The sequence below is a fragment of the Montipora foliosa genome, chromosome 11 (genome assembly GCF_036669935.1).
Source record: "Montipora foliosa isolate CH-2021 chromosome 11, ASM3666993v2, whole genome shotgun sequence".
Lineage (NCBI taxonomy): Eukaryota > Metazoa > Cnidaria > Anthozoa > Scleractinia > Acroporidae > Montipora > Montipora foliosa.
The window spans coordinates 7,244,117-7,254,116 of NC_090879.1; positions in this window are offsets into that span (position 1 = coordinate 7,244,117).

A 10,000-nucleotide genomic window follows, 5' to 3' on the forward strand; every position below is an offset into this window, starting at 1 on the left:
AACCTATGGAGAGGACACAGTTGGAAATGAAAAAAGTGGCATTTTTATGGAAACGACACTTTTGCTCTTCATATCTGGACAAGAGTTCAGTTAAGAATAACAGTAGGCAGTGGTGGATCCGCTGGAGGCTATAGGGGGTGCACACCTCCCTAAACCTCCACATGGGGTGTGCAAATTTGATCAAGTGCTGGATTTTAGTAGCTAAATTATTGCATGTACATTCTATTAATTGGCCACTAATTTTTATGATACTTCTGAAGTTCTGTTGCTAGGTAATACTACTTATTCATTGCAACTTTTTGCAAGACTTATGAAACTCCATGATGACTATGAAAATAATAAACATAAACCACAACATAACGAATTATGTAAGGAAGCAGAAACCAAGGCTCTAAATGTATTCGAATCTCCATTTCACAATAGTTTATTCGCCTTTTTGAAAGTATTAGAATATACATATATGGTTGTTATGGGCTTATGACAATATGAATATGGCATATTACTCATGACATGACCTACGAAGTAAGTGATACAAAAGCTTTTTAAATTGGCAGTTTACTGTTTACAATCTGCCAATTAGTGAACATTTGTATTTTGAAGAGTACATTGCCACAGTTGATGAATGTTGATGGCATCCAGCAGTTGCAAGCTTGAGGCGAAATGAAATGATCATTGGCCTTGAACGAAAAGGCGCAGAAAGAAAAAGGTAATATAATCCAATCAGATAACTGTACGCGACAAAACAATTCAATTCAGACATCTTCCTCTCAGGCCACATTGAAAATTTCCCCAACACCCTCCCCTCATAGCTACGTTGCGCTTTTTACCAGTGCAATCTTTGCTTTTTTTCTTTTTCTTTTGGAGTTGTGAAAGATGGGAATGAAGGTTAAAAGAGATTTTAATCTTGGTAGCATCCCAGTCTTTTGTCGCCTTATATGTAAATGGTGGCGTTTCCCACCATTGAATCGGGCCGACACTTCAGAAAAAAACCGCCCCGCCAATCAAAGAGCATGTGAGCGGGGTATTGGCCCAAATGTGAAAGCATTCAATAAGGCGAAAGCGCATTCCATTCACATCTTTCATTCCTCATTATGCTGCAGCAAGTAACAGTAGTCCTTTGCTCTCTCAGTCATTTTTCCTCTTCGGTTCTGCATTCACTACGCATATGAGATACAAAATATCGCTTTGAAAGAGAACGAGGGATCATAACTTCCACTACTGGGACAACAGGTTCCGCTACGCTTACACTAGGGGCAAAATTTCCGAATTGTAAATGTTTCAGATCCTTCAAATATGAGGCATTTGAATTCGCGAATGTTTACATTAAAACCATTCTTGGATTTAACTGTTTACACAAAATCGATAAATCCGTTGTCTTTCCTACCTGAGCCTACCTGGGCATAAGGTCAGTGCATACGATATCTTGTGTAAACGCAAACTAGAAGGACCGCGGGCGAACGTAGACTTTCGGATTTGTTAGATAACCCGACCATACGAACGAGAAGTTTCGGTTTCAAATTATTCGGATACTAAATTTCCTTTTTGGATTCCGGATTGATAACGTTCTGGATTCGTGACGTATCTGGAAACTTTTTTCCTTATATCAACTGGAGTGTTTTATAGGGATTTCCACCACTGAGAAAAACCATGTCACCACACGGGAAAAATTACTATAATTTTTCACATGTGTTCGAGACAGCCAATCAGCTGCTGACATGTCACTCGCTCTATTTAGCGCCATGAATGAATAGCAACGCATTCCTTTTTCTTGGAACGTGAAATTATATTTCCCCGGGGTGTTACTTACCTGACGGGGAGATGTGGCTCTCCGAACCCCTCGTAGACTGATATGAGCAATACTGGTGCGTACATCGGGCGGCCGCGGCCTGGAAACCACCATATAACAGAAAATATGGGCACGCGCTGTGCCTCTGAGTCGTGGTGTGTGAGGAAATGTCGATTGGCAGTACAAGGGAGGGAAGGAAAAGATATCCTTCAATGGCCTGGGGACCAATATTGCTCATATCAGTCTGCGAGGGGCTCGGAAAACCATCATCAAGTCGAGTCTCCTCGGGAAAAGAACTACATCTCCCCGTCTGGTAAGTAACCCTCCGGGGAAATATAATTTCTCATTCACCCCTCTCCGACTGATAGTCGGAATACTGGTGCAGTATACCAAAGCAATACTTCCAAGCGAATAAGTCAAGGCCAAATAACAGTTATGAAGCTAGATGAGGTCTAAAGATCCTCCAACAATACAATAAATGCTTCCTGCAAATAGGATAAGGCAAAGTATTACAACCGTAATGAACAATAACTTCTCAAAAGAGGCTAGAAAGAAACTTAATTATCCTACAACAATACAAAGCCTCCTGTAACTGTATAAGAAAGAGATATTCCGCGAAATGATAAATCTAACCATTAAGCACAGTCCTTGCAAAGGCACCAGCAGATGACTCTTTGTGATAGAACCGTTCAAAGGTCTGCACAGAAGCCCAGTTTTCTGCTTCCAAGATAAGCTCAGGAGACAGTCCTGCCGCGCAGCCGCTGAGGTAGACGCTCCTCAAAACTTTCTAGCTGGGTGACCAGGTCTAGAGTTCTTCACATGTGTGGGGAGTGAAACTTTCCATGACCCCTCTTTCCTGAGAGAATACGTCAAGTCCAACGCAGACAGTTCATGAGATCTTGCTGCTGAAGTCAGTGCTAATAATAAAACAGTTTTAAAACAAAACTGCTTTAGTGTCAATTCTTCTAAGGGTTCCAAGGACTCTAGGAATGACAAGGCAGTCTTGACGTTCCATGTAGAGCAGTATCTAAGTTGAGGGGGTTTAAGCTTATACACCCCTTTCATAAAACGAGCCACAACGGGGAGTCTTCCTAACTGAGTAGAGCCAACTGGGTCATGAGCCTGAGCTATAGTCCTGTATTTTAGAGTGCCTGCTATAACTAGGGGTGCAAGAAATGCAAGAACCACTATTACAGAAGCTGAAATGGGACAGGAACCCCGTTGGGAACAACAGCGTACCATGCCCTCCAGGGGCCTGAGTACCGCTTCTGGGTGGCCGTTCCCCACGAGGCCAACAAGATGTCAACAACTTTCTTTGAAAGGCCTGTTGCTTGGTAACGGTCCCTGATAGTGGCCAAAATGTCAGATGAAGGGACTTCCACAGGGGATGGTATGCTGTTGGCTGAAATGGGAGAAACAACAGAGATTGGCGCTGGGTGACACACTTTTGCAGTGGAATAATAAATCTCTGATTCGATGGTTTAAGATATAATATTCGTGGATATTTTGCTCGTTGCTCGTATACTACACAACTTGCAAAATATCATTCTGTGCGTATTATATGTTTAATTATATGTATTTGTACACTTTAAACTTCAAGTAATGATAGAAATTGACTGATTCATTTGTATGCTCATTTTGTTGTAGAACCCTTACAATAGTCGTAGTTATGTTGTTTTGCAAAAGATGACAAAGAAATCATAAAAAGACAACTAAAATGCATGCCAAACATGCATCACAATTTTGCCTCTTTGCACTGATGATGTTATAACAAAAAATGTTCTGTTGCTGTGGTGTTACCCTATCCACTGTCGTTTCGTAAAGTCCCTAGACAGACATGTACATTCAGTCATGTACAGAAGAGCACCTTTATTGATAATTTAAATAATTATTAGCATATAATAAAACAGTGGATAGCATTGAAGGCATGCTCTGATTAGCTACTGAAGCTCCGAATATCCTTTGCTATTGACCTCTTAGCAACTCACGTTGGATGATTTTGCACCAAAAACATTGTAATCGCTGCAGGAATAAATGATTTAAAATCATTGCCCTTAATAATTATTATCTCACTCTTTTAGTATATACTAGTACAACTATTCAACTCCCTGTCGGTGGCTAGTGGTGGATATTTACCTCAGTCACCGTTTTTGCGGCTTGGTAAATATCCACCACTAGCCACCTCCACTTCAGTGAATAGTTCTTAAATATTTCACTTTCTAGAGCTGCTTCATATTTTTGCTATAAAAATATGAGACGTTGTTTTGTTGTCGTTGACAGTATTTGCAACAAGCACAAGGTGAAGGATTTTCTGCGAGATCGAAATTAAAGGTACAATGTACTTTTACATTAAAATTAATAAATTATTATTATTATTATTATTATCATCATTATTATTATTATTATTATTAGTCTTTCAGACATAAAATTTGGTGGTATTCTGATCTGGAGAACTATAATTGTGTAAATGTATGTTAAAAGAGGATTTCTAAACTGACAAGGTTTATAGTGTTCAATGTAAACTCACATATAATGGTTTATGGTTTAGGATTTACATACCGCACATCTCACAAAGTCTCATGGCAGTTTACTCTCTAGAGTGAGAGCTCGGACGTCAGCTTCTAACGGCACCTCTGATAGCTGCTATCAGTCCATATACTAACGTAATATCTCTATTTTGACCGTCCCCATCCTCTTTTATCTTTGCCATAACAAGTCAACACGGACGGACGTGAGTCACCTAAGGTGTGTGACGTGTGAAGCCACTATTATGCACCTATCAATGTTAAGCCGCTGGGGCAGGGGGGGAGGAGGCCAGGGATAGGAGGGGGATTTGACGTTACAAGTCTGGGGACTTTTGATCATTTGTTGAGTTCCGGGGCTCTCGGGACTTTTGACTTTAACCGTTAAGAAGAATGGGGTCCACTGACGCCATCTTGGTTGATCGCCAACTTGAATGACCGAGAAAGACTGAAAGATAGTACCGCCATTTTGGAATTACCCAGAAGTCACTAAAAAGCGAACCGACTCTCTGTGACTCTCTCAACGTCATGAGTGAAAGAAAGGTGAGTGAATCTGCTCTATATTTTGTAAGACAAAGGTCATCGAATCTTTTTGACAAGGTTGAGATGTAATCCCATAGAAAAGCTTTTGTTTCCGTTGTGTTCTGGTGCATATTTGTTGCATATGTTTGAATGATCACGAGTTTTCTTCGTGCAACTTGTGTATGCTTGCTTGAATTCATAAGCATAATAAATGTATTTAATTAAATTTACTATTTAGGTTCTTTTTCAGTACGGCGAGAGCCGTAAGGCTCTGGTAGTTGGTGAGAGTTTTATCAATACGGTGAAAACAGAATTCAAAATTGATATTGACGACGAAATCTTGGTTCAGCAATTCGAAGACGAATGGCAGGAGTTCGTGCATGTTGACGCTCTTGAACACGTGGCAGATCGTTCTAAGCTCCGGGTGCTCCTGGGGTGAGGGTTTGCATTTTTTTGACCAGGATGACTTTCCTGGGGCCGCGCATTTGAACAAAAGAACTGATCTGAGTTCAAATCCCCCGCCTTTGCCCGGCTTCCCCCCCCCCCCCCCTCCTTACCCCCAGCAGCTTAACATTGATAGGTGCATTAGTTTTGAAATCACTTACAGTTGCCGTCCGTGGCTCAAAAACGTCTCGTGCATTATAATTAGCTCCCTAACAATGATCATCCTTATCGCGTATCCGGATCTCGGTGCAAGACAGAATGAGATCTAGGAAAGAGATGAGGCTGATTCTGTTGGAGTCTTGCTTGATCTGTGAATTCAGAATGTGGTATTTCATTCGCATGAACAGTATAGCGAGAGCAAACACTGAGAGTTGGGAAATGTGAGAGCTGGGTTTTTGTACCTCCAGTCCTCCCCTCGTCAGTGGCTTTTTGTTTTCACCACTTTTAGTGTTTCTTACACAGACCATTCGCTCCTGACCTGCAAAGATCAGAGTGAACATGACCATATCTCAACTAACAGCAAGCTTATCAGCACACCAGCCTCGAAACACTTCTCCAAATGACCACACAGGAGGGAGCAGCCCTTTCGTGGACACTACCGCACCACTGACAACAGTCGAGTTGGAGGGAAACAGAAATGGGGATATGGCTCAAGGTCTAACCTGCAGTCCCCCAAAAGGGCCAGAACAGCAGGATCCTTCCAGCAATCTGACCCCAAGACCAGCTCGAGCTGACTATCCGTTCTCAGGTCTAAAAATGCTTACATCCGCCACCAACAGATCAGCAACTCGTTTACAATTTTTTGTTCAGAATTGGAAACAAATAACACAGGACACTTGGACTTTACAAACAATTCAGGGGTACAAGATCCCCTTTTGCAGGCGCCCCAGGCAATGGCGCATGAGAGTAACCAGAGTAAGATGCCTTCGGATGCTCACCATATGGAAAGTGCTATCAAGGACGTGTTAGCAAAGGGAGCCGTCCGGGAAGTTAAGCCACAGGACGACCAGTTCACTTCAACCCTGTTCTTAGTACAAAAAGAGAATGGCGATTATCGACCTATCATCAACCTTCGTGCTCTAAACCGGTTCTTGGGGAAGGAGTCCTTCAAGATGGAGGGACTGCAAGTAGTGAAATCCCTAATACAGCAGGGAGACTTCATGATGAAATCAGACCTGAAAGATACATATTACGCACTTTTAATTCATCACTCCCACAGAAAGTATCTGAGGTTCGTCTATCAGGACAGAACATACGAGTTTCAGTGCCTTCCCTTTGGCCTGTCCTCAGCTCCGCGGGCATTCACAAAGACACTGAAGCCAGTGCTGGCAGTAGTGCGCTCCATGGGTAACTGGGTTACGATCTACATAGACGACATGCTATTACTACACCAACAGAGCCAGGTGCTGCAGAAAATCTTTGCTCAAGTGGTAGACTTACTGGAAAAGCTGGGCTTTTTGGTGAAGGAGGAGAAGTGCTCCCCCATTCCTTGCCAACGTCTAATCTTCCTCGGAGCTGCCCTAGACTCCACAACGATGGCCCTGTCTCTCCCCAACCAAAACTTACCTCCATAATCACCTCCTTGCTCACGGGAGTGGCTCAGTGAGGACTCTGTCCACGTTAATTGGACAAATGAGCCGTGCATCACAAACAGGGATCTCGGTTGCACCACTTCATTACAGAGGTCTTCAACGCCTATACCTGCAGGCAGTGTCACAACATGGGCAGGCAAGGAAAGTGATAGTCCCCTTACCTCACAGGTACACAAAGACCTAGAGTGGTGGGTCTCCGAGAGCAGCTGCCGTCTAAATGGCTGTCCAATTCAGCTCCCACTCATCCATCTCACAGTTGGAGCGATGCCTCGAAAACTGGCTGCGGTGCAGCCTACCAGGGGATTTCCACAGGGGGCCATTGGAGTGTGGAAGAGGTGCAGTGGCACATCAATGTCTTGGAGCTACGAGCAGACCCAAATGGACATTGGACAGGAAGATCTTCCAGTTCATTTGCCAGAGGTTCTACCCACCAGAAGTGGACCTCTTTGCATCCCGTTTAAACCACAAATTACCAGATCCGGGGGCCCTGGCTGTGGATGCATTCCTCCTGGACTGGAGCAAATGTCTTGTCTAATCCATCCTCCTGTAGTCCTTCTGCCTCGGGTACTGAGGACGATCAAAGAGGATCAAGCAAACTGCAGTCATCCTAATTACCCCGAAACTGGACCGGAGAGCCATGGTTTGCAGACCTCATTCAGATGCTGGTGGATCGCCCACCGCTGGTACCACAGCGCCAATCTCTGTTGTTTCTCCCATTTCAGCCAACAAGCATACCATCCCCTGTGGAAGTCCCTTCATCTGACATTTTGGCCACTATCAGGGACCGTTACAAGCAACAGGCCTTTCAAAGAAAGTTGTTGACATCTTGTCGGCCTCGTGGGGAACGGCCACCCAGAAGCGGTACTCAGGCCCCTGGAGGGCATGGTACGCTGTTGTTCCCAACGGAGTTCCTGTCCCATTTCAGCTTCTGTGATAGAGGTTCTTGCATTTCTTGCACCCCTAGTTATAAAAGGCACTTTAGAATACAGGACTATAGCTCAGGCTCATGAACCAGTTGGCTCTACTCAGTTAGGAAGACTCCCCGTTGTGGCTCGTTTTGTGAAGGGGTGTTTAAGCTTAAAACCCCTCAACTTATATACTGCTGTTACATGGAACGTTAAGATGCCTTGTCATTCCTAGAGTCCTTGAAACCCTTAGAAGAATTGACACTAAAGCAGTTTTGTTTTAAAACTGTTTTAATATTAGCACTGACTTCAGCAGCAAGATCTCATGAACTGTCTGCGTTGGACGACGTATTCTCTCAGGAAAGAGGGGTCATGGAAATTTTCACTCCCCACACATTTGAAGAACTCCAGACTGGTCACCTAGCTGGAAAGTTTTGAGGAGCGTCTTCCTCAGCCGCTGCCGATTCAGGACTGTCTGCTGAGCTTATCTTGGAAGCAGAAGACTGGGCTTTTGTGCAGACCTTCAAACGGTTCTATCACAAAGAGTCATCTGCTGGTGCCTTTGCAAGGGCTGTGCTTAATGGTTAGATATCCATATCGCGGAATTACCTCTTTGTCTATACACGTTACCAGGAGGCTTTGTATTGTTTTTGTAGGTAATTAAGTTTCTTTTTAGCCTCTTTTTGAGAAGTTATTGTTCATTACGGTTGTGTTACTTTGCCTCTATCCCATTTGTAGGAGGCATTTATTGTATTGTTGAGGATCTTTAGAACCCCTCATCTAGCCTTCATGTAGTATTATTAAATTTCTTACAACTGTTTATTTGTGCCTTGACCTTATATTGTTTGGAAGTATGGGCTTGTGTATACTGCACCAGTATTCCGACTATCAGTCGGAGAGGGTGTGAATGGAGAAATTATATTTCCCCGAGGGTTACTTACCAGACGGGGAGATGTAGTTTCTTTTTCCTGATGGAGACTCGACTTGAGTGATGGTTTTCACGAGCCCCTCGCAGACCTGATATGAGCAATATTGGTCCCCAGGCATTGAAGGAATATCTTGTCCTTCCCTGCATTGTACTGCCAATCGACATTTCCTCACACACCACGTACTCAGAGGCCACAGCGCCTGCCCATTTATTTTCTCATTTTAATGGTGGTTTCCAGGCGCCTGCGGCCGACCGCGATGTACGCACCAGTATTGCTCATATCAGTCTACGAGGGGGTTCGGAGAGCCACAATCTCCCCAGTCAGGTTAAGTAACCCCCGGGGGAAATATATTTCACGTTCCAAGACACGGAATGCGTTGCCTATTCATTCATGGCCCCCGCCTAAATAGAGCCGAGGTGGGACCATGTCAGCAGATGATTGAGCTGTCTCGAACACAATCTGTGAAATATTATGGTAATTTTTAACGTGTGGGTGACATGGTTTTTTCTCAGTGGGTGGAAATCCCTATAAAAACACTCCAGTTGATATAAGGAAAAAAGTCTTTCAGGATACGTCACGAAGTCCGGAACGTTATCAATCCGGAATCCAAAAAGGAAATTTAGTATCCGAATTAATTTGAAACCGAAACTTCTCGTTCTCCATGGTCGGGTTATCTAACCGAATCCGAAAGTCTACGTTCGCCCGGCCGGCCTTCTAGTTTGCGTTTCTACACAAGATATCGTATGCCACTGATCTTATGCACAGGCTAGTGCTCAGGTCGGAAAGAAAGCAAACGGATTTATTCGATTTGTGTTTACAACAGTTAAATCCGTGTCAAGAATGCGTTTTAATGGAAACATTCGCGAATTCAAATGCCCTCATATTTGAATGAGATCTGAAACATTTACAATTCGGGGAAATTTGCCCCCTAGTGTGTACGCGTAGCGGAAAACTGTTCGTCCCAGTAGTGGAAAGTTATGATCCCTCGTCTCTTTCAAAGCGATATTTTGGTACTCTCATATGCGTAGTGAATGCCAGAACCGAAGAGGAAAAAAGACCTGAGGAGGAGCAAAGGATACTGTTACTTGCTGCAGCATAATGAGGAATGAAAGATGTGAATGGGAAGGCAGCTTTCGCATTTATTGAATGCTTTCACATTTGGGCCAAATACCCCGCTCACATGCTCTTTTGAATTGGCTGGGTCGGTTTTTTCTGGAAGTCGTCGGCCCGACTCAATGTGGAAACGCCACCATTTACATATAAGGCGGACACAAAGACTGGGATGCTACCAAGATGAAAA